This window comes from Stegodyphus dumicola, chromosome 12 (assembly GCF_044657685.1).
Source record: "Stegodyphus dumicola isolate Sdum_Otavi_A_Nest chromosome 12, ASM4465768v1".
NCBI lineage: Eukaryota > Metazoa > Arthropoda > Arachnida > Araneae > Eresidae > Stegodyphus > Stegodyphus dumicola.
In genome coordinates, this window is record NC_140779.1 from 115,890,442 (window position 1) to 115,916,738 (window position 26,297).

The following is a 26,297-nucleotide window of genomic DNA, read 5'->3' on the forward strand; positions in this document are numbered from 1 at the left end:
ATACAGGAAGAAGGCTCCGATTGGAGGTATTCTGCATCAAAAATGGGATAGAGGGAAGGTATTTAGCCCTTGAGTGTTTTGCTTTAAATGGAAAATCTAAGCTATTCATAACATTCACGCACTTTCCAACCGTTTTATGCAAAACATTTGTAATGTTTATTGGAGAAATCAAACAACAAGAATCAGCATTTACATTTGTAAATTTTGCAGGACTGGTTTTGATGGTTTAATTACAGAATCAATTTCCTCAGCTGCTAAAGTGCAAATGAAGGAGGAGATGAGATAAGAATGGCTGGACAGGAGTTAAGCTACCGGCACCATCTATTGATGAAACTCTTATCTTATTTACCTTATCTTACTTCATTCATTTGCACTTTCGCAGCTGGGAACACGGTTCTATAGTTAAACTGTAAAGTCTATGTCTCTTTGAGAACAAATACTTTTAAAAGGGCTATTGAAGAATTGTCTTCTAGCATTCTGAAGCAAAACAGAAATCAGAAGAAGGGTATATAAAACTCTTTTATTGAAACATAAAATTAACAAATGACCCAACTTGGGTTACAATAAGCCAAGCACTTCTGGCTTAACAGAAATATGTAACAAATAATAATTTCAGGGTGTTGTAGATTAGACTAACTACTCATTGAATACCTAAACGCCGAGGAAAAGCTTTGTAATAAACCGGCGAGACAAGCTAAATGGCTAACACTTAACACTGCTAAAGCGAGTTGCTAATAATCACAGGCCAACGTAACCTGGAATAGGCAGACAGGCTCTGAAACTAACTTCCGAAACTCCTGCTTAAATAGCACTTCTTTCTACTTCAATCTGAATAAACTCTCGCTATATCATTTACATTCTGGCATGAAAAACGTGGATGAAAAGAGGGTACTAGGAAAGTAGTCAAACTTAAAATGAACTATTAGTTAGAAATAAATAGATAAACCTCACAAAAATCATCGAAACTAGATCCTCAAAATTTACAAATACAACGCTGGTTCTTGTTGTTTGACTTCTCTAATCATTATTCGACTGTTGTTTTAACCTAAATCATTTGTAAGGTATTTAACCAATTTAATTATCCTCTAGTTGACAAAACTGCATATCTGTGTGACTATAAATATTGTCATTATATACAACTTTACAGTTTAACTATAAAAGTTTAACTATAATATAATCTTTCTCAGCTGTCAAAGTGTAAATGAACGAGATAAGATAAGGTAAATAAGATAAGAGTTTCATCGATAGATGGCGCCAGTAGCTTAACTCCTGTCCAGCCATTCTTACCTTATCTTTGACAATGAAAAATAAAATTTATGTATGTGCTAACTGTAACCAAAGCATATGAAACTCTAGAACTATATTTGTATGGAAGATAAAATCCAGCTCAAAACAGACAGGATACAATAATGCTTTTCGTCTTCAGGAAGTACTAAAATAATTTGACGGATATTAAAACCCTCCCTGAGGCATTTAAATGACAGGTACGTAAATAAACGAAATGAGTGCTAACAAAAGACGACTGTAATAAAACAGACGTAAAGAGATAAGAAATTAATAAAAATAACATGAAGTATGATACATTTTACTTTACCAATAACGCTTTTATATTTTACCAGTGAATAAAAGCTACTCATTACGACTTTTGTCTAATAAAGGAAATCATTTTGTGGAAAAAGATTCCTAATTAAACAGTCAAAGAAATTAAAATTGATTTCCGAAGACAGGATTTATCACAAAATACTGATAGTAGCTTTCGATCACATTTCGAAGATATTTTGGAAGAAAACTGTTATTACCTTGAGGCTTAATTACAAAATAAAATGCTCAGGTCTTAAAATTCTTAAAAGCAAGACATATTTCTCAATTACAATAAATATTTAAATAGATAAGTGTAATTTGATTTAAAACCCGAATAGCCTGTGATTAACGCGCGATACAGCATAATGGATAAAGTACTTTAAGAAAGATATACAGCAAAATAAGTCCTAATTAGATGCTTATAAATTTCAATGACATGCATTTCCTGACTTACAGCTTAATTAACTAGCCCGATTTCTGCCTTTTGCGTTTCAGCTTTTTTGAGGGGGGGGGAGGGACGAGTTAATGTCGAGAAGCAAAACAATCAATCAGATTACTTTCAGTAGATGCATTCATTGCTTCCAGTAATTAACCATTTCTATGGCTTCTGAAGTTGCTAATGGCTTAAATTTGTTCATTTATATTCGCCTTTTCTTCTATGTAAAATTGAAACAAATATATAGAATTTTTTTTTTTAAATTTCAAGTTTTATTATGCTCAACAGTTACGCACAATCTGGTAGTTTTTTAGTTTCTTCATTTAATATACATATTTACATTTGCATGCAAGTCAAAGCAATTTAGAATAATGTTAAGCGGAATTGTTTAAGGTAAATGTTTTTAATATTGTTGCATGTTTTTAATACTGTACGCATTGTATCGTACATACTGTTTCGCAATAGACTGAACACAGAATACAATCGATAGTTACACTTCAAACTACTTAGAACATTTAACTCAACGACATGCAAAGAGCGTCTAAAGAGAGAAGCTAACACAGAAATATCTCATTACCTTCCGAACTCATGTTGAACCAAACATCTACTACTCGAAACTGATCCTGTCTTCAGTCTTATATAGTAGTTTTCCCTCGGTCGCCGAAAAATCTGTGACACTTCTCGAAATTACTGGAACTCATATGAGGACCAGATATGTTAATGGTTCCCAAGTTTGGTCGCCAAATGATCGCTACGTTTTGTGCTTTTAGCGGTTTTACGCCAAATTCGGCGACAAAATGAGTCGTCAATTTAGCGAGACAGGCATTTACTATGCTAAACAGAATTGTCCTTGCATTTTTACTTTCCCGGAAAAGCTTCGCTTCTTTAGATTTTCATGTTATACTATTAAAAAAAGAATATTGCAGTTGCAAATATAATTTCACTAAAAGTATTTGCATAGATGAAAAAATTCTTATATATATATATATACATACAGCTGGTCATTAATATTGCAATACCATAAAGGAAAGCAAACACAAAAAAGATATTTATTGCATGTAAACAGTACGGCATGAATACAAAATGCTTAAATTTGTAAGCATTTTGGAGGTTTTTACCCCATCAGGCATGGTGTCAAACTGGACTTGGATGACAGAAATAGGCAACTCATTCCATGCTGCTTCAAGGCTATGCCAAACTTCATTAACCATGTTAGCTGAAGAGGGGTGGCGAGCCTGTCTCTCAGCAACCCATGACCAGATGTTTTCAGTGGGTAACAGATTTGGAGACCGTACAGGCCAGGGCGGCAATAGCAAATGCTGCCCTGGTCTGCTATAATCGAATAATCGAATGCAAGCAGATGACGTGCGGTCTCCTCGGACACTCCACACACGCATACGGACATCAGAATACTGCACTTGGAACCGGTACTCTTTTGAAAAGGCGACATTGTGCCACTCCTGCACCCAGCTTTGTCGTTTGAAGTACCAGAGTCGCCGTCTCTCTCTATGCTGCATATTATTAAAGGAAGCCGAAGTAATAGTCACCCTACTGATAGTCCACGTTATTGCAAACGTCAACGCACCTTACGAACTGATACTGGGCTTGCTGAAAACATGCCCATTTCCTGACTAGTAGTCCGTGATGTGGTCGTACGGTTTTGCAGGGCTGTCCTCACAATAGGTCTGTCCTCTCTGGCATTAGTCATGAGAGGGAGCTGAGAAAGTGCATGATGTTCAGTATGACCGTTTACAATCCATTCATTATATATTCGCATGACAGCGGTTGGACGTCGACCAGTGGGACCGACTATGTCACAGAACGATAATCTACATTTTCGATAGGCAGCGACTGGCCTCTATCGAATTTCGAAACTTGCTGGTAAGTATTTACTCTTCTATTAATTCGAGGCATAACACGATATTCCATTCTTTTGTCTACGGTACGAAAGATTTTGTGATCCATTTTAAAGTGGTATTATTCAAGACTCAAATGGTCACAAGTTACACCCTCAGAACCCACATCAATGCATTGAATTGACCTGCCGCTCTTTAGCAAGAACAGCTTTTGGTAATACCTGGCTCTGGAATATTTTGTAGTCAGACGAGGCACATTTTGCTTTCGAAATAAAACGAATATTCAGAACTGTAGCATATGGTGTATAGGTTGCCAAGAGATGTATGTCTCTTCACTTGCTTTGGGAACATACTGTATCCTGAATAAGAACAGAGAACTTACTAAAATTCTGTTCCAGATTGTGTGGAATAGACGACACAAGCAGGAAGGGTATACTAAACCCTTTATTCTCTATTACTTTACAAGTACTCCCGTACTTCGTGATACAGAGACCAACCACTTGTGGTCTCAACGCAAAAATATAAAACTACTAACAAAAAGCTAATTTTGAATTAGTATACAAATGCCTAGCACTAAGACTGGCCTTTATTTGAAAGGGTACGTATGTAGTACGCCGAGCTGCTGAAACTACAATACGTTTTTAAATATCAAGAAGGCTAAACCTCTGGCCTTAAAGGCAAACAGCAACCGAGTGAAAACTCGTAAAACTGCAGTGGAAAGCGGCTCGCTTCCTAAATCTCCATCTCTCTCTAACTCTTGGGGCCCACCAGCGGCCGAGCGGTAAAGTCGCTGAACACTTGTAGTTCGGTCCGAGGTTCGAATCCCGCGAACGGGCTGGCTGCATGGGCATTTTTGTACTTCTCCCCACGTGTAACGTGTATACGAGCCAGTTTCCCTTAGAAAGTCCTCCACGAAGGCATCTCTCCCCTTAGGCAGATAGCCCTCGAGGCTTTTCCATAATCACACACACACACGCACACACACTCTCTAACTCTTGGCAAAAAGCCACAACTTAAATACTTGGGCGTTAGCAAGACAATATGCATAAACAAGTTAACGCGTTTAATTCTGGCCGGAAGTAGAAAATAAGAAGTGATAGTACAGTTTGAAAATAAAATAAACGTTAGTAAAACTTAGGATCCTTACAAGATAAGTACCATTATTGTGCATGAACAGCCTGTGCGTTCTGATTACGTGATTGTATGGTGTGTTTTATAGCCTTATAGTTTTACTTTATTCTTGGCTTCTTTTTCTTAGAGGAAAATGTTTCATAAGGTCCTTAAAGATCTATCCTCATGAATGCCAGTTACAGCGATCTTCTGAAGTAGCAAGTCATTTCGGCCTTAGAAGAAGCAACACGTTTAGATGTTACCGTGTTTATGCAAAATAGAGAAGCACCCTATACTGGGCAATGAATGAAGAAATTGCTTTGTGCTCACTTTGAAGATGATCGGATAATTTCCAGAAATTTTCGGAATGTCTGGCCTCATCGTTCTACAGACTTCATTTCTATAATTTTGGATTGTGAGGATTTATGAAAGCTCGTATCTATATAGAGGAATTATACAATCTCTTCCTAAACTGAGAAGATGAATAACACCCTCTGTTTTTGCAATTCCTCCATCGAGCTACTGTTAGACTTTCTGCACCGTGTTTTGAACACGTGATTGATAGGAATAGAATGCACACTAAACAAATATTCAAGTTAAATAATAATTTATATTTCAAATTTGCCTTTCTTGTTCTTTGTGCGCAACTTTTTCGCCTGGTGGTGGAAATCTACACTATTATTTTTTATCGCAGTCCCTATAACAATTTATCAAATTTCAAAGAAATATATTAGCTAGAACACACTTAACACAGATCTGAATAATTTAACTTTTAATTATAACCAGCGTATGTAATCAGTCTGTATCTGTAATCGTTCTTGCCCATTTCCTTTGAAAAGGGGATCACATTTTATTTGCACTCAACCTCTTTGAGAGAGGAAAATCCCTTTAACAGTACCTTTAATTTGCCCTTTGAGTGCTTTGCTTTAATTAACTACACTAAACTAAACCAAACTAATCAAAGTTTTACTGTGGTTAGTAACCATAATATCTCTTCTTCTATTCGTCTGCTCGTAAGGACTATTTAATTTTTACGAATGACTCTCGTTTTCGTTTAGTCATTTAATAGAACGTGTCTACAGAGATTATCAGATTTTTAGAGTTTTCTTCATGATACTACAGAGCTCTGTGTCACACAACTATTCTAAAAAAAATCAATTTATTTTCAAAAAGTGTTAGCTTCTAGAAATGAGAATCCCATCTATAATTAAATGTTTCTTGCAATCTTTCAGCTTGAGTGCGTCCTTTTCCTATTGATTACTTATTAAGATAATTACTGAACTCGAACACTGTTTTAATTAATTATGTTAAAATTCTATGTACATCTGTTTCTAAATTACGCTCATTTGTTGTGAAAGCAATTATTTGTTTAAATAATAAAGAGATCTAATAACATTAATGTTTCAACTTACTTTATTGTACATTTAAGCTTATTCTAAATTCAGCAGTTCTTTTTCGCATATTGCTAACCAAACAATTTGCCTAATTAGTGCAGAAATGCCTTTGAAACATTCTGATGGAAAAGGAAGTCTAAGTTAGGTTATTTGGATATGGCAAAGTCCCGAGGACTTTATTTATTTCTTTCCACCGACAGCGAGGCAGCCGGTCCACTGGGTTAGTTACATATCGGCCAGGTAGCCCGCTGACGGAAATAACTTTATCAACATAAAACACTTTGGTACATATTGTGCTTCAGACGAGTTCTGAGGTCAATGCAAACAAATGCTGGACGAGACGATAGTCCAGTGATGGAAGAAGGGTGCATTGCGGGTGAGCTAAAAACTTAAAGCCATATCTGTTTATGATTAGACCATACTTTTATAATGATTAGGTATCTTTTACTATAAATATATAAGCAAATTAAACACTAAGGAGTCAAAAGGCATATGGATTAGCGCTTGAATTAGAATTAGCATGTTGCACACAATAATGAACTAGTTGTATGTGTTTTAGAGACCTTTGACTCACAAGCCTAAATGCTTGGTTTTAAATTCGTGGTAGCTGTATTGTGAATTATCTAATATTTACATCTGTATATTAGTTAATGCCAGGCGGGCGAGAAATGCAAAAATTATAGATGAAGAAGACATTTTATTTTCTTAGGTTTAAAATGTCAAACATTTATTTTGAGCATTACACTTGTGGCATTTATTAGAAGCCAAAAAGTGAGCTGTTCATGCAATTGAATTTCATGCATGTTCATGGAATTAAAATTTTGTTACAAAAAAAAAAAAATATATCATAGATGGGCATCATTAGATAAAATCACTCTAGATTTCAGTCTGGGCTAAATTAACGTAGTTCTTAAAAGATTATCCATTGCTATTTTAACTTCATCGTAATTGATAGCCGAATATCCTTTCGTATCGCAGAAATGTTCACCAAATAAAATGCTAAAATCACAATTGAGCATTAGACCAATGAATTTAGATCAATGGTCTTCAAACTGTGAACCGCAGAAACCAGGGGTTTCACGGGTCAAAAAATTTCGAAGAGAAAATTATAAAGCACTCAAAATAGTTGATTACTATTTATTAACTAAATATACAATTAATTATTTTTTTAAAATTAGTCAGAAGCTTTTCGTGCGGGTTGCTGACGTTTTAAATGAAGCAAACATATCCCTTTGAGGAGTGAATGTACATATTGTAAAAATTAAATAAATAATGCATTAATTTTAAAAATTAACGTGTGGTTAAAATATGTCAGAGAAAATGACGTGCGAAACGAAATAAATTTCTACTGAAAAATGAACTGAATTCAGGTGACTGTATTAAAAATTATACATAGGAGCACCTTTGTCAATTGAAAAGAAAATTATAAGAGAATATTTCCCAGAAAAAAATTAAAAGCTTTCCAGTGAAGAAAAGGGAATAGCTTATCGACATATCAATAGATTCGACTTTAAATACTATTTTAAATACATTTCTCTAAGACTAGGAAGGGGGATGCCAAAAACGGGCAACGTTTGAAGACCACTGATTTATATGTTCTGTTCAGATTCTCGATATACGAAGAGCTATGCACTACGAAGCGTTGAGCGTGCAGTAAATTTTATGACACCATGGATATTTTTAATATGTTAAGGAATTAGGAGATCAGCTGCATAGTAGTAGAACACACATTCCTCGTCCATTTTAAGCAACGGCAGTTACGGTTTCGGAAATATTCCCGCAGATTCGTCATCTCTTCACGGCTCCCGAGTACCCTGACAATGTGAAAGACTATTTCAATCCGCAAACCATATGCAGAGTTTTGGAGTTTGCCAGAAGATGTGACGAGAATAATTCCAGGGACTTAAACGGCAATATTTACCTCTACACTTCTTTTATATGAACATGAGTATTTAAACATAATTACGTCTACATATTAATGAAAAAAAAATCCATGAAACTAAGGAAAGCTTATAAGGTATTTCTCCCACCTTCTTAGCTTGTCTTCCTGGTGTAGTGGTCTGCACGCTGGGAGCGTATTCCAGAGGTCCGTGTTTCGATTTCCGGCGAAGGCATTGCTCAATTTTTAAATCTCCTGCTTCCAAAAATACCTAATAGCTCTACAAGTGGCGCCCGAACTAAAATGGTGGTGGATAATGATTTTCCACACCCAGGATTGGCGATTGGGTATCCTAAAACCCCAGTCGCCCTTTAAAAGAGAGAGGTATTTCTCCCACCATCTTAGCGTACCTTCGTGGCGGTCTGCACGCTGAGCGCGTATTTCAGAGGTCCATGGTTCGATTCTCGGTGAAGGCGTTGCTCATTTTTTCAAGTCTCCTGCTTCCAAAAAATACCTAATAGCTCTACAAGCTTAGTAGTAACAATTTTCAAACATAATTACAGAACAGATATATGTTTAGAATATTACTCTCAGCTGTTTTACTCCGCATCACGTTTGTTCATCTTTCCTTCTGTAAAAGCAAGCTTTTAGACTGAGACTTCAATGAAATAATGTTCATCACTTATGAAGAGAGAGCATGAAGTCTGACCGAAGTCTGAGTGATTTTGTGATGCATTATTCTATGGCGCGCTGTAAGGGACGGTGTTTGTCGCCTCGCCCCCCCCCCGCCTCCACATTTTCTTTCTTCTTCGTACTTTGTAAGTGTATGTGTCGTAAAAATCTTCAAATTCCAATTTTTATACAAAAGATTATTCTGGAGCTCACAATCACACCAAAAGAAAAATACTAAAATGCATATTTCTGTCGAAATATGATAGCCGAAATTAGGAAGCAAGATGGTCTAGCAATAATTCACACATTCTGTAAACGTAAATATTAATCAGCTAAGTATCTCCAAGCCTCACGTAATTTTTTTCCTCTTCGCCTTTTCGAATATAAGATTATTTCGTGTTACTATAGTCTGCATCTTACTCGCAGATTTTTATCTTTAGCTTGCATTAATTTATTATTATGTTTTATACATTATTTGAAATATATGATTTACTTCTCATTTATCGAAGCGAAGAACACTTACTTCCAATGCAAAGTAATGGTAATTATTTCATTGCTTTCTTAGGAATATACTCTTTTCGGAATGTATGAAGAACTTGCAAAATATTTAACATAATACCTAAGGGTTATAGAGACTCGTTGTTTTTTGGTAGCCTAAACAAACGAGCTCTCAAAAGACTGTATGGGGAATTTTCAACAGATCTTGACAACGAAGTCAGAAGAAGGGAGTAAAGGTCCCTTTATTCGACCTTTGATTTGCGTATTTGCTTGAAAAGACGAAACCACTTGGGTTTACATAAGCCAACATTTCTTGCTTAAACAGGTAATGTTGAAATTAAAATAAAATGTAATTAAATTAGGCTAACGGCTCACAGGATACATTAACACTCGAAAAGGACTCGAGAATCCGCCGGAAACAAGCTTAATGGCTAAAAGCACTCTACGCCACAGAATCAAATCGCTTGTTACGTCAAAGTTACGTGTTATGCCTTCAAGTAGGTATAACACGCTTCCGAAAAATACCCTTCCGAAACCTTCGCTTAAATAGTACTTCTTTCTCCCTTAAATACACGTTCGCTTTCCTATTAGCATTCTGGCAGGAAAGCGTGGGTGAAAACGAGAATGAAAGGACAGTTGCTTTAACTAAAATTTAACTACTAGTCATAATAAATAATTCTCACAAAGTCATGATCCCTAAATAAACACTAAATCAGAAATGCTAATTCTATTCATTGAAATTAAAAATATCAGCTTAAGAAATTTCTCAAATAAACAAATATCTGTGTTAACCATATACATTAAAAGATAATGTCATTCGAATAAAGCCAAGCAAATAAAGGACATCTCCCCAATATTAGGGTTGCCTTTGCGGAAAATTTCTAAGGGAGGCTTCTTCGTATTCACGTTACACATGAGGAAACTCAACTATGCAGCCAACTCAATCGTCTAAAATCGAACTCAGGTAGAACTCTCACTACTCGGCGATCTTCAATATTCACTTCACCCCTGTTGGGGCTTCATTTATGTTTAAAACCTTTTTAAAAGAATATTTTAAAAATTTAATATATTTGAATTCAATCTAGATCTTACTTCCTATATTGGTCTTTCTTTGAAAGAATCTAAAAAACGCTTTTACGCGCCGTGTTGTATGTCTTCTCTCGTTTTCAGAATTTCTTTCTCGTTTCTAATAAACTAAACGAATTTGAAGTTAAACTTTCAGCCTTTGCGTGAGCAGACGGCAATCTATTACAGTAACATGGTTAAGAAAACCATCCCTCTCTAAGACTGTGTAAACTTCTAGGATTTAATTTCTTTCCGCGAATTTTCTTTGTTCCAGGCAGCTTTTCCATTTTCAAATTCTAAATCAAAAGTTTAGGATCTTGGCTTTACTCCAAAGAAAAATACTGTTTTCCTTGAGTAAATCTTGCAGCAGGGGAAAAAGGAACGTTGCAAATAAATATTTGTCGACACGCAAGGAAAAGTTTTATTTCGAAAATTGCAGATATTCTTTAACAAAAACTCTGTCATGCAAAGCTTGCCTCTTCCCCCAAAAGGTATTTTTGCTGTCTACGTTTTAGGGATTGTACATGGCCTGGCAGGCATAAATGTACTTAATAAGCATAAGCAATAAATTTCCATATTTTGTAAAAATATCAAAGGCAATTAACATTGTTGAGTGCTTACAGGTTCGTAATAGTATGAATTCACATGGAATCGATTAAAAGTTGATAAAATTTGGTTTACCAAAAGAAACACTCCACAGTTCTGGAACTTTCCATAAAAATACATGTAAAGCTCTTCAAAGTATCACAAAGTACAGTCAGTAATTACACTTCAAGCTAAGAATGTTCAACACAACGCAACGTAAAGCGCATCTAAAGAGAAAAAAAAATCCTCTCTGAAGAAAACCAATTGCTAGTAAATTCGTGCTTCTTCCGGTCTTATACATTTTTTCAAACCCGCCAAGAAATCTCTAGTACTTCTCGAAATTGCTGCAAGACATAAGAGCGTCGAATACGATACCAGCCACATATAACATCAATTAAAGTTATTCAGTTACAATACGCATTACAGTTATACAGAGATCGAAACAAAATATCGCCAAATGGGCCGACCAGACGCTATAGTGATTAGGGAAGCCTACTGAGGACAGAAGCCCCCGGGTTAGAATTCCGGAGAAGTCATGGATGTTGGTTTAGTACCCGAGCAGCATGAGAACATTCTAAATATGCAGGGAGCCGAAAGTCATCTCGACTAGTTGGTGGCAGAGAGAGAGGTGGGAGATCTTCGGATCCGTCCGTCTGGGATGCTATCCATCAAAACTGGAAGCGGAAGTGAGCGAAGTCGTACTATCCCCTGTATGTGCCCAAGGCTCTTACCAACGACAGGCGCAATCTTGCACTCCTTGACACGATGAATTTCGTGGGCTTGTTCTGAAGTTACTGTCAGACATGTGAGATAAGTGACATCATATCGCCAAATGGTCGCCAAAGATGCAGACCATCTCCCAAACCAGCATAGTAGAATGAATACGAAGATTTCTTACGAAGGAAGTGGTTGGAAACAACCAGCCACTTACGATTAAATTTAAAAGCCTCAGTTCCTCAGAGGCATTATAGTGTGACAATTATCTATGCCTTACTAGGGTTCGAATATCGTTGCTCCGAAACTTGAATAGACATCAATTATACTCATAACGATCGGGTGGCTGATTTCTTTCGATTTAATTCCACGAAATGTTTCATACAATATTTGCCTAAAGTAACACTTTATAAAGTATTTTCTCTCTCCTTTCCGCATGCTTTCGTGATATAATTAGAAGCATACTCGAAGAGTGTTCGGGAGATCCCGTCGAGGGCACTGTACATTTTTTACTTCTAAAGCACCAACAAACCCTCTGACTTTACAAGTGGCGTACGAACTAAAAGGTAAAGGACGGTAATTCGCCACCACCAGGATTTAGCAATTGAGTCCCCTAATCCCCAGGGGAAGTACATAAGGGAAAGTACATAAGCTTGTAAGGTATTTTCTCCCTCCTTCCAGCATGTCTTCGCGGTGTAACGGAAGCACACTCAGCGCGTATTCGAGAAGGCCAGGTTAGAGTCCCTGGAGAACATTGCTCCTTTTTCACTTTTTCAAAAACGTGAAAAAAACCTAATGACTCTGCGGATACTACGGATAACGCCCGAAATAAAAGGTGGTGAACGATAATTCGTGACCACCAAGAATGGCCAATTAGGGACGCTAATCCCCAGCAGCCCCTTTAAAGGGCCGTTACCACCGGGATTTATCTGAGATTACGAACACAACTGACGTAGCCGACTCATCTCCAAAACCAGTTTTTTTCCATAGGGCAGCAAGTTGAAAATCTGAAGTGCAGGCACAGCGGAGCTAGTCACATATGGAACTCACTCCGTTAGCTCAGATAAACCCCAGTGGGAACGGCCCTTAAGAGGAGCAGCATTTAAGGTGTTTTCTATCTCCTTCCAACATGCCTTCGTGGTGTAAAGGTAGCACACTCGGCATGTATTCGAGAGGTAGATTCAAGTCCCGTCGAGAGCATTGCTCATTTTTCAAGTTTCCAGCGTAAAAAAAAGGAAAAAATCCTAATGACTTGACAAGGTATTTTATCCCTTCTTTCTTCATGCCTTCATGGTGTAATTGGTATTGTACTCGACGTGCATTCGAGAGGTCCAGTGTTCGAGTCCCGGTGATAACATTCCATATTTTTTACGTCTCAAACATCAAATTTCTTACTGATTCTATAACTTTTCATTATGTTTACAGCTATATAAAATGAAAGAATGTATTTGAAATATTCTTACCCGTTCGATCGACCTTTTCTCTCTTATATGCTAACTCATTAATTCGCATTGGCACGCTATGTTTTACAATAATGATGAAAACAACTCAAATTTAAATTTTCTATATCTGAAAAATTAAGTAAATAAATAAAAAACTTCTAACATGGTCTCGAAGTTCTTTCTCAAGACCATGTAAAGAGCTGTCTGTGAAAAAACGTTTAATCATTCATCTTAATTACGTTGTGTGATGCGTAAGATGAAGAAGAAGGAAAATAACCATTTTTTTAAATGACAAGTACAGTGAAAGTGATGAATGTGTTGATTTATGCCAGCATATGAACAAAAATGCCATTCTGGGAGGCCCTTGACTTGATAGGTCCTTGTTAGAAATAGACTGAAGTAGGACGATGAAAGAGGTACTTGAGGTCGCACAATGATGTTTGTAATGAAGTTTTGTAAATGAGAAAAATAAATGAGATTTTAAATGTCAAGTAAATATATTTAGTACTACGAGCTAATCCATTCGGCTAAGTTAAGCACTGGAGATAAACCATTAAGGTCAGTGTGATGAATAAAAGTGCTTTATTAAACGAACTGCTCTAAAACAATTATATGGGAATTTTATGGTTTATAGACTACAATAAAAGGCCCATTTATCTGCCTTATAATGCAGTCTCTTTATGTGAGATTCATGCGCAAGTAGAATGCTCATGATAATGAAAACTGCGCCTAAAATGAATTTGCTGCTGAATTAATTGAATTGCCGTTTGTGGTTAATTTTGAAAAATATTTTCGAAAAGTTATAAAGTATTTTTCAATTCAAAAGGTGAATGATAATAAGGAATTAACGTGGAATTCTTTTTTCATAGTTATTTAGTAATTCTAAACGTTATGCGTTTCGAAATTAAAAATGTCTTCAACGAAATCTTACCAAAAGTATTGGACCTTTAGATTACTACTTACATTTCCAAGGGACACAGAGCTACAACTGTGTTTGTTCAACTCATAAAGAATTCATACTAAGCACGATGTTCATTGATATTCCATGTACCGGACCGGTATGGTCGTAATTAACGCAGGCATTCATCTATTTATTGCTATGGCAACGCATAGCGGGTCATAACAGGTATAAGCGTCTTGAAATAATTCCCAGATTTGCTTACGACAGTGAGCCGTGCATGCGTAGAATATTTTCTGAGAAATACATCCTAACTGTAGGGCTAAAATTTATGACACTACATCATTCTTAATACCCAATCATGCAAAATGTTTGGCCTTTCGTTTGGAGGCATCACGTTGCAGTAGCAATCTTTTACATGTCACTTTGCCTCGGCTCGATTCGATCCATCGGGTAAACTCGTCGTTATAGTAACATTCCGTCCGACACGAGTATTGAGATTTCCGATAGAATGATCTGCAATTTACATAGTTTTTTTATTATCAACGAAAATCAGAAAATATTCTGCAATGTCTGTCTTGTTCTTCGACGAGGAGTATTTAAGCTGTCTGTATTAGGTTACGTTAGGTATAAGTTCAGGGGTCACCTATTATTTATCCTGAGTATTATTATTAAAAACCCTTTACGCTATCTTTCCAGATTAACACTGCCTTCCTCGGGCACACAGTGCCATTCTGTTAACGAGGCACTAATGTTGTTCGCTGCAACCGATATCGCAAGCACTGCCATCGCTAGAGATGTCATTAGTTGCCCCGTTTTATCTTCGGACTTGGGGACTTGGGCAGGTGGATCATTTACATCGCTGCCTAGATTACACATTAAACATTGCATACACGCAATGGTTATAACAGGAACACATGACGCAATTGTTCAAGTAATATGTTCGCCTGTTTGAACTGGTGCGGCATGGCATTTAACTGCGTGCGAATTGATTGCATTTTCATAACACCTGAGCATTCGTTGCTTAGAGATACATAAGCTTAGCCCTTTGCACACTTGCGAATGCTTTATATCCTGCTTAATGTTGTTGGCAGTGCTTTATTCTGGAGTTGCAACTTCGAATATTCTATCTGTGTTTAATTGCTATGTTTCGCTGTTACTGAAGCATTTTTGTTGCTGATAATTTGCGCCGCATAGATCTTGATTTCTGGCAGCAAAAGCTTAATAACCTTCATAATTTTATTCCTTAATTGCATACCTACCTTAGGAATGGAAACAAACTGCTTTCTGAATCTGGTTTTTTTAGATGAAGTGACTTTATTAACGCGCAAGGGGAAAAAAGATAATATTCGAGTGATCCCGTTTCCCTTCATGCGTAGGAATCTGTTGAAGAGGGATTCCTTCCTTAGAAATGCTTAGGGAAGGGGCCGTGCCTCGAAATAAACCACGTGATTTGTCTGCTAACATGAATCGGAGAAGAGTTAACTTTGGGGAAGACGTTGTAGACTGTTCTCTCTGTATTGACAGCGTCCAATCATTTTTGCCATGAATTTTTGATCGCATTTTGCAGCTGTAGTTTTAGGTGTGAAGATGGCCAAGAAATTCTTGTTTCCATGGCACGTATTCCCTGGGCTGTCTGCTTGGCAGCCGTCTGTACTCAAGAGCAGCCAAGAAATGGTTCAGAGCTGTTCTCGTTTCGTTTTTCTTTTATTGCATCCAAAGGTTAATACTGCGTACTATTTCCGTATATACTCTCCTGGTGATGACGTGCATTTACGTCCCATTAGTTAAGTATTATACAATTATTATTATTATTATTATTAGGGTCGATCGGATGAATTAGTCTTTCCTAATGTTGTGTTTAATAACAGTATAAAACATAAATAAGTGTACATTGAATTCACATTTTATATTTCTTCTCAAATTTGAAAATTTTTCCTTACAGCAATTATTTTTAAGCACTCTTAATACGTTTAGGCAAGAAACTCCAAATTTTGTTTGAAATAAATTTATAACGAGTTAGATATAAAGTTAATTATCTTTTTTATAGCAACAGATTATATTTTGAACATTAAATCTGAATGCATAAAATATAATTTTGTCTCGTTTAAAAATTCATGCTAGATCATTCTGATTTCGAGGCAGAAAAATAAGTCACTGAAATCAATACCTGATTCTGCATGGAATTTTCCTGGTTGTTGCGTTGAATTCAACTATGAGCTATTGAATACAACTATGAGCAACACCAATTGAAGTTTAATAGTTGTTCACTCCTAGAAAGAAGAAAAACGCAAAAATATAGGATTTGTGATAATAGAATTTAAAGACGTATTTGTATAAAAGTTTTCTCTAAAAGGTCTCTCCCACTAAACATTTTTTGAATGGTTAGTTGTATACCAATAGTTACAGTTTTTGAAATGATTCAAATAATGCACACTTTTAGATTGAGACACTTGTGGTATCGAGAACCTTTTAAAAATCTTATTTATACCTATCTCTACATAGAAAGCTTCTGTTGCCATTTATCCTTCTAAAAACCAAGAAACACCATTTCTGTAATATAAAATTGCCTCGGAAAAATATTCATAAATTTATGAGTTATACAAATTTAGTGATTAATATGAGTGCTAATAAAAGTTTTTGCAAATCCATAAAGCGTATAACTAAGATTAGTATTATGGTAAGCAACTGAAAACAAATTCAAAATTAGCATTGTCACGAATGAAAGTAATGAAACTGGAAGATAGCAATTAAGAAATTAATGCGTATAGATCGAAGACTCACATTTTAATCAATGACAATAGTCTACAAATGTAGTTACTCGGTTATGCAGAAACGCAGTTAGTTTGTTTGTAGGTTGCTCGAAGCAAGCAATGAAGTAAAAATTTTATGTTTCATTCGTGACTTTCATAGGCTTTGCTTTGGTAATATTACATCCCACACAAAATCCATTGTAGAATGAGTTTTTGTGTCTTTTCCAATGAATTCCTTCTCCAATTTGCGATATTAAAGTTTTTGCATAGTCCTAATGAATTCTCGACAGTTTTGCAACGATTGCAGAGTGGTTTAGAGTTTCGAAGCCTTTACAGCCTTCGTCGGAGATTTCAGTTAAAGGTTTTACTTGCATAATGACAATATTTGCTGCAGAAACATTCCGATATAGCTCTGGATAGTAGGAATCGCTTTGGAACACTATATATATTAATGGAATTAAGGACTATTATCGATCACATATTTATAACTATAGTATAAAAACAGGTACTCGCACGAAAGATTATAAAGTTATCTTACAGCTATATAAGGCAGAATACAAGAAGTAATAAAAGAAATAAAGCTTCAGACTTTCGACTAAACAATAATTAAAATAATTGCCTATCTGGTGTTATAGTGGAATCAGAAGCTTCAAGGTTTTCATTCATACGGTATTTAAGTATCACAGAACGTATTTTCTCTCTAGTTTAGTAAATTTCTAAAATTATCAAAGCAACTATATAAAGAGGTATGTTTCATGTTTCAGTCTGATATGGCAAAGCACGTAAAGCTTACTAAAAGGAGTACATGCGTGATAAAGAAATGCGTGCCTCTCAGCTGCATTTAATTCTTTCAATACATGGGTACTTCAACTATCAAGAGAAACCTAAAATGAAGTTAAAATATAGGGAAGAGAATAAGCCCTTAATACAAGACATACACGTGAAGATAAGAGATTTATTCCAGCCTCAGTACAGGGATTACGTTAAGCCGATGCCCCCAAATAGAGATCAAAAACAAATTTAGCGGTTGGCCAAATCTTTTCATTGATCGGCTTTCTGGGACAGTAAGGTCAACGTAGATGCTTTTGAAACTGTGTAATGATTTCATTGATAAATTTGATCAGTTTCCTTTGTCATGTGTAACGAAACTACAGACTTGGATATTGCAGATATAGGACAGATTTTAAATTTCAATACTTGTCTATTCCTTTTTAAATTAAATATAAATGAACGATTGTTATTATTTCGTGCATCAGACTGCGTGATGAAAGCATTTTGTTAACAATATAAAAATGTAATTATTTTGCACATTTCAAAAAGAATTAGACAGGTTGTATGAGTCTTTATCAGGCGCTTTGCAACCCAATGCCTGTTTTATAATTAGGTTATTTTAGGTTTATTAATATCTTCTCTGCAAAATATATGGGTAAGTGGTTAACGACACTGACTGCTATACCAAAGGGCACGAGTTCGAATACCAGAGAGGACATGGATGTAATTTTTCCGTCTTTCATAGGAGGCACCAGTGGTCCACCTATTATTTGCCTCCATAATAAAGAGACCTCCGCTTCTGACTTTAGTTTAGGCCAACGCCTATAGGTTAGAGCTCGCCCCTAGAAAAAAATTATATATATATATATATAGAACACTGAGACGTAGAACCGTAGCAATGTTCTTCGGCGTCCATACTGAAGAGGAAATCTGTCAGTCGAGTAAGATTAAATTCCATTTTATTTTAAATTGACATTTACAGCCACAATCAATTCGTACTAGCACTCTAGCGGTGCTTATTTCCTGGACATTTATATTTTTAATACTATTGCGATAGAAAGAGAGCACAACGATTCAGCGTTCAAGCAGCACAGAAGTTCAAGTTAAAAGTGACGCATTTATCCAATATGGCAGCTCATTTTGGTTTACAAAGGTTTCGTTTCTCAAGAGTTTAGGTTTCGAAATAACTACGTCAGCAGCTTTACGCAAGTTTTGTGGCGTAGATTAATCTAGAAAGGACGCAGTCCAGAAATGTTATTATTATCTTTAGAATAAAAAGGAAATAACCAAATTAAAAATGAAGAATTAAAAAGCTATTTGTAAATTAAATTGTAAAGCTGATTTACATAGATGTATAAAGTTTTTATTTTACATATCTACATCTATATATACCTTTATATATATATATAAATTTTTTATTTTACATATATATATATATATATCTTTTCTATAAATAATATTTAAGGGTTTTAACAACGAATATTTCTAATAAATTTGTAAAATAATGTTTTCTTTCTTCTATATTATTTTATATAAAGGTTGTGCAACAAAAACTGACTTTTCCAAGTTAAACTGTGATGAATTGAGTATATTTCATATGTATCGATATCATTTGAAGTGGCAGTATACTGTCTTGACGACTGTGAAGATTTAGAAGATAAATAATAACCCTGGTAAATAAAGCATGCACATTATCAAGTCCTGTATATATTTATAGTTGGAGATAGAAGATAAAAGCTAGCACACCAATTGCTGCATACGAATTACATATCTGTTACTTCAATATTATGAGACCTTCGTCTAAACTTTCCATCGTATATACCATTTTATCACTTGCCCGTCATTTATGTCTTGGCATATAATTTTAGATTTAAAACTTTTTCATAGTTCTGCACAAACATTTAGCATTATTTTATTGTACTTACAAGCTAGTATTTACTTTGAACATAATAACTTTGTTAGCATTTCATAAAAGCCTTCATCTCAATAAAGCCGTAGATTTCAGATTTTTAAGAGCAGGAAACACAAAAAATCAACTACCCTCCATCTTCGGAATTCAAATCATATTTCTTCCATTTACTAGATGGATTGTGTTAATCATTTTGCACAGTAAGAATACATACATGGGAATGCGGTTATTCCCTTGCATGGACAAAGAAACAGAACGCCGGTGTAGCGGGAAAAGAAAAAAAAGAAAAGGAAAAACGAACTGTTAGACTTATAAAGGGTATTCATGTGTTAAGATGAAAGGAAACAATAAATTTTTGATAGATATTGAGAAAGATGTGGAAGCGAAATTTCTCAATGTCGATATCAGAAGAGGTGAACTAAAGTTCTAGTCTGCCAAATACATAACAGGAAAAGAACAGTTAAGTTGCATGGAGTCTCACTCAACAAGATAAAATTACTTTGAGGAGAAGCAAATATGCCAATAATTTGCCATATGGTAAAAAGACAATATTAAATATAACTTGTTACGGAGACATTTAATTGATTAGAACTTTCAAGCCGCACATAATGTTAAAAAAACCACAACCATTTAAGAATTTGATTACATAACTTACAAAATAAAGGTGCCATTTGAAAATGAGGGTACATGAAATCCTACGGTACCAAGAAGAAGTATCATTGAAGAGAACTACAATTATTACTCTAATTGAATTTCACTTTACCCATAATCTTAATTAAACTGAGTATGTGGTCATTGCGTTGTGATAAGTATGCGGGGTTCGTGCCGGTTGAATGACCATACACTTGATTAAAACTCTTCAACACTAGGTTAACAAGGTAACAAACATATTGAAATATATGTCAAATGACCGTTCAAAAGAACATATAGTATAATAATTTTCAGATAACATTTTAATGAAATAAAACCCCTATTAAATCAAATAATAAAGGAACAAAGTAATAAATAACAAAAATAACAAAATAATACACTAGAATAATCCTAGTTTCCGAATAATTACAATTATGATATTTAATTCCTTTATCAATAAATTCCGAAATTCTACTGCACAAGAATGATTTCCAGAAATTATGGCAAAGACTTGAAACAGCCATTTACATTTTAGTAATTCCAGCGGTCCTAGCGAGAGATCGAACACAATTTTGAAAACTGGTGTAAACAAACACCAAATCAAATCACGTTGGCCAGATGAAACACTTAAGACCAATCATTCTTAGCTTTCAATTACATGAAATACTTCGATATATTTAACAGTTTTTTAAAAAATAAGTCTTTTTGAAAGTAAGCTCACTTGACTTTTTTGATGAACCAGTCGTTTTATGTATCTCTATAGCTACAAAATTTAAATTTTAGAATCATATGATGAAAAAAGTTTAAATAAGGAAACATTAATTATCATCATTATATAAATTTTTGGGCGTCGTCAAGGTGTACTTTGTCTTGGATTTTTTTTTTTTTTTTGGCCCTTTCTAGTATTTTTTTTTTTTTTTTTTTTTTTTTTTTGGATGCAGCTTACAGATTTAACAGTGGAGTTCGCAATATAATATTTATTTTTTATTTTCGCTGTCTAACGAAAAAAGACCTAAACTCACTTTAGCCAAGAAATTTGTTCTTAGAATGCATATACCTTTATCCATAGCTTTAAAAGATAGTTTCTAAGATCCGCTTTTATATGAAGGCGAATTAAAAGCATCTCTCTCTTTTCTCCACTAAAGGCTATATATGCCATATTTTTCTCACCAAACAGACATTACTCTCCCAGAGGCAATTTTTTCTGATATAGTTGTTAGATCCTGCTCAGTTATTTCACTCCCATAAAAAAATCGATATACGGTAATGCCAGATCGCAACTAATATTAGTAATATCCTTGTCCCTAGCTCAACGCAGAAATTCTACTTACGATACTGAGTAAATTCTGAAGTAGTGCTCGAATTTGTCATTAGTTTCTTTCACATTGTAGTGAAAGCTAAAGAAATAGGAAAATATTCTTTCGTATTAAAGAGTAGAGTCTAGAAATATCTTCTATTTCAGTTAAATGATAGCTTAAGTTCAACTGTCATGCCTTGAAAATCATGATAATAATTTTTCACAACAGTTTTTTAAACGTTTCTCTTTTAGATATTAGTATAGAGAACATACGTAACGAAGTTTTTATAAATAAACAACTGTAATGCACCGGTTTCCAAAAATTAAGAAAAAATCACAAAACTAGCGATAACTCGTTCAAAATTAAGTCAAACCTTATAAAATTTGAATATGCTGTCTAATAAGAGATGCTGAGTAAGCTACAACATGCAAATTAGTGGCGATGCAATCGGAATACTTTAGCCGTGAGAAGGATAAAATTACGTTTTGAAAGCAAGCCGATGTGACTTCGATATAATTTGATTTCGATGTGACTTTTAGAGCAACTTCGATGTGATACTGAGATAAAAAATCTAGGATAACCATTTCGTAACAACGTCATGTAGCTCAAAGATGCGATGGAAATCTATTGGAAGATTAGAGGCAGGACAAAGTCAGATAGAAGTGGTCAGATGGCTAAATGTGACACTTCCGCAGTTCATAAACTTTAAACGCAATTACAAACCATATATTCGACATCCAGGACGTTCAACCAAGGACGTCCAACTGCTACTACGAGCACCGATCATTGATATTCGTTGTTATGAGCACGAAGGAATGGAACTGCAAAACAGAATTAACTCTGATCCTTCCTTGTAGCCGCCAGCGGAAGGTTGGTATCAACTTCAACAGTGCGTAGGAGACATTACTAAGGCATTCTACACGAGGTAACCGGCCATTTCCATTAACATTCACGTCACATAATAAAAAAGAAATTTTGAGTCGGGCACATCAACATGCCCACTGGACAGCTGGAGGACTGTTCTCTTTCCGAATGAGTCGAGGTTTGGCCTCGAAAGCGATAGTATGCGTTATTTGATTTGGAGAGAATCTGGAACCCGTTATCATCCATCAAACATCCGTGAAAGAGGTGCACGCGGAGGAGGCAGTATTTGTGTTTGGGTGGTATCTCTCCGGATGGACGCACAGACCTCCTTGTCTTTCCATGTAGAATCGTGAATGCTCAGTTCTATAGAGATAACATTCTTGATGTTTAAGTGGCGAACTTTTTGGAGTGGCGAACTCGATGATCGAACCTGAATCTTATCGAGAATATTTGGGATGCTTTAGGGAGACGTATGCTCTTAATCCTCCCTTCTAGACCCTTAAAATTCTTGCAACTGCTTTGCAAGAACAATGGCTCTCACTTCCTGCGGAGCTGATAGACCGCATAAGTGACAAAATCACACATCTCTGCATGTGCTTGTATTGTTCCTAGGGGAGAGCATACTCCATATTTAAGGTATTTCCCTATGCCAAACTGACACATCTGATTCGTTCATTTTATACTTATGCTAGCTTCTTTAGTGCCGTTATTGTCTGGTAATTTCTTTTTATGTTTCTTATACCTTACTATGTGCTGCATACTGTGGATAAATTTCATCAAATTCTACATGCATAATCGTTATTTTTGCTATTTTTCAGTGCATATGAATACGTTTTCTTCATTTAAAATGTCCATTTTTTCACAATAAATCTTAGTAAACAAAATGGTGGACGATATAGCATTTGTAGCATCAGTTTTGGAGTACGCAGGAGATGTATTGTATAGAATGCTCATTGGTTTCCTAGCAAAAATGTGTTAGGAGTTAAATTAAGAACTCGTTTCAGGTTTCTTCAGATATACGTTGCATCAAGTTGTGAAGATATGTCTAACATTCAAAATTTTTCTCGTTCCACAGTTCATGGAGATCAAATTACATATATATATATGATTTTGCGCGTACTTCTAAGCTTTCTGTATCGCGTTTTTACACATGCTGAACCTGACACATTGGCAATTAAATAAATAGATTCAAACTTTCCCTACTTCACCTATATAAAAAACATTTAGCAGTAAATTCCTTTTACTGATATGTAGCATGGCAATGCTAAATAAATGAGTTTTAGTTTAGTGAAGATGTTTGAGCCCATATTCAAATGTTTACTGTATAAAGTAATATGCAAATTTGTTATAAAGCATTCAAATTTGAGTATTATTCTACAATTAAATTTTTAAATTTTTGATTGAAGAAAATGATAGAAATAGAAGAAAAATTTAAATTTTTGAATGAATAAGGTCTTAATTAAAGAGAAATAAAATAATGCATAGCTCATGGGTATTATAATAAGTCTTCTTCCACAGACAAATAAATGGTAAAAGAATTTCGCAAGGGCCAAGAATTCATGGAAAATGAATATTGCTATTGTTGACAACTGTTGTTGCTATCGAGCTATGGCATGGCATATTCAAATAGTACCTTGGTTGAAGATGACAGCCCTAGCAATCTGCAAAATGTTATCACCGTAGAGATTCGGTCTCTTACACAAGGTCCTAATTTTTAACAATTCAGCAAGGGTGGCTTAAAAATAAAGTATGTGAGCAGTTGTCAGTTCTGTATCCGAGCAGTTATCACAGTTTCTGTAGGTTCTCCTACACTCTCTTTCAGTTATAAGGTATTTCTCCCACCTTCTTCGCATGCCTTCGTGGTATGGTGGTCTGCACGCTGGGCGCGTATTCCAGAGGTCCGTGATTCGATTCTCAGCGAAAGCGTTGCATATTTTGATCTTTCCGACCTCGAAATTATCGAATGTCTCTACACAGTTTTCAATCCTTTGTAATGGCTAGTTATAAGTCTGTTCCCTTGTAACTTTTAGAGAGCTAGTCCCCGGGTGGCGGATAGGGTAATGCATCCATTGGTTTTCCTTTGGGTTGTAGAAGAGAAATGAAATACCTTTCGAGGGACAACAGGCAGAAGCCCAACCCTTCGGCCAGTGACAATCTTTTCTATGATGTGCCTAGATAGTTAACTATTGGAGGCATAGATATGAGAAAATATTTCTCTTGACCAGAAGGAAGTATTGAGTGGTAGAATTACTTCAAGTAGGAAGCAACAAGAGTTTATCTATTTGAAACATCTATTTAAATCGATATTTTGCGTGAACACCTTTACATGAGCAAAGTGCTTCTAAGACGGGTACTCCACATTCCTTCAACAGTTCATAAACAACAATGTGTCACTGGCTATAAATAGTATTGTAAACTAACAGAGAAAATCAGAGAAATGCTTTATATTCAAGAGTAATTGGTAATTATACAGTCGTCCTATATTATGATCCTTTATGGAAGAGAAAGTGAATGGAGTGGAGTACACAAAGTAAAGTGTAAATTAAAAAAAAACTACATTAATCGAAGAAAAAACCAGTCAGCCTTTTTAAGGACTATCAAACAATCCTCCCAATAGACATACTTTAAAAAAAGTAAAAAAACTATTGATGGAAAATATTATGCAAGCTTTTTACATAAATTGGACAGGTGAAAATATTAAAATCCAAACCATTAAGGCCCCGTGCTTTTTTCTTAAGTAACTTGCGGAAAACCTGTAGAATCTCCTGTTATGTAAAGCGGATGTCATCTCTTGTTAACGAAGGACAGATATTCTCTCTGATAGTTTTATGCATGGGAGTAACATTTTCTGAATCATCTGCCGGAAATATGGAGTTCATAATAATTGTAGTCGTGTTGGAGGTGTAGCTAGTACAGTGCGCTGTTTGATCTTCCTAAAGGAAGAGTTGGTTGGGCTTGAATACTTTATTAGTTGACAGCTTATGTAGGATGCCAAAAGGATTCGTATTTTCGGTACAAAATTTCTTCCTGCTATTTGTCTTGACGGTGAGGATGTTGCGCTTATAGTTAGGCCTTTCTTGTCTGTAAACAGAGAGAATATGGGCTTTTTGGGAATCTTCAGTTGTTTTGGCAATTCTTCTTCTCAGAGCTCGGCATTTCTGTCTTTGTTGGCGTACATTTAAATTGTACCACATAAATTGGGAAGTGAAATCAAGATTTGGTTTGGCTTTATTTACTTAATTATGGCAAAGCAGCCGAGGACTATCTACCTAAGGGGCGAGATGTTTCACGAAGAAATTTTTAAGGGAAACTGACTCGTATACACGTTACATATCAATGAAACCATGGAGGAAATTTATTGAATGCTGAGGATTAGAGCTCATTTTCGAGTGATAATGCTTCTGTGCGTTTAGCTATTGTTGCTAAACAGGCAATAATGAAATGTAGATTTAAAGAGCTTAATTACCTCCTTACAGCCCAGAATTAGCTCTACGTGATTACTGTGTATTCTTGAAACTAAAGTCATGGAAAGAAATATAACGATGATGAAAGCGTGGAAAGAGCAGTTACCTAACATTTTGAGGACAAACCTTTGAATTACTTTTCATGGACAGTAGTTCATTAAATGATGCAATATATATATAGAAATACAAGAAGATTATATTGAAGCTATCTATTAAACTGTTTGTATTTATGTCAGAAGTATATCCGAGCAGAAACGTTTCGATCTGCCCACATACACAAGAAGCAATGATGCAAGTATTCCATCTGGCGATAGTAAAAATATTAGAAATATAAATAACGACATTTAAGGAACAACATTTCCTCACAAGCTCACAGAAAGGATTTTTCTGGCTGCAAATCCCTAAGGCTCTTAGTTGAAAGAAAATAAGTGTTGGCTAAAATTACTGGTAGACAACCTGACATTTACGGAGCATAAAA

At 35.3% G+C, this 26,297-nt stretch overlaps 1 protein-coding gene across 8 annotated transcripts in view; it reads right to left on the minus strand.

Moving 5' to 3' along the window:
• LOC118181291 (FMRFamide receptor-like) overlaps positions 1 to 26,297 on the minus strand; it is a 647,035-nt gene that overhangs the window by 441,204 nt on the left and 179,534 nt on the right. For 5 of the 8 annotated variants that reach the window (XM_085806838.1, XM_085806841.1, XM_085806832.1 and 2 more), the window contains exon 3: positions 16,301 to 16,403. The exons of the other annotated variants lie outside the window; for them this stretch is intronic. The gene's annotated coding sequence lies outside the window, so the exon portion shown is untranslated. The remainder of the gene's footprint in view (positions 1 to 16,300; positions 16,404 to 26,297) is intronic. 8 annotated transcript variants of the gene reach the window in all.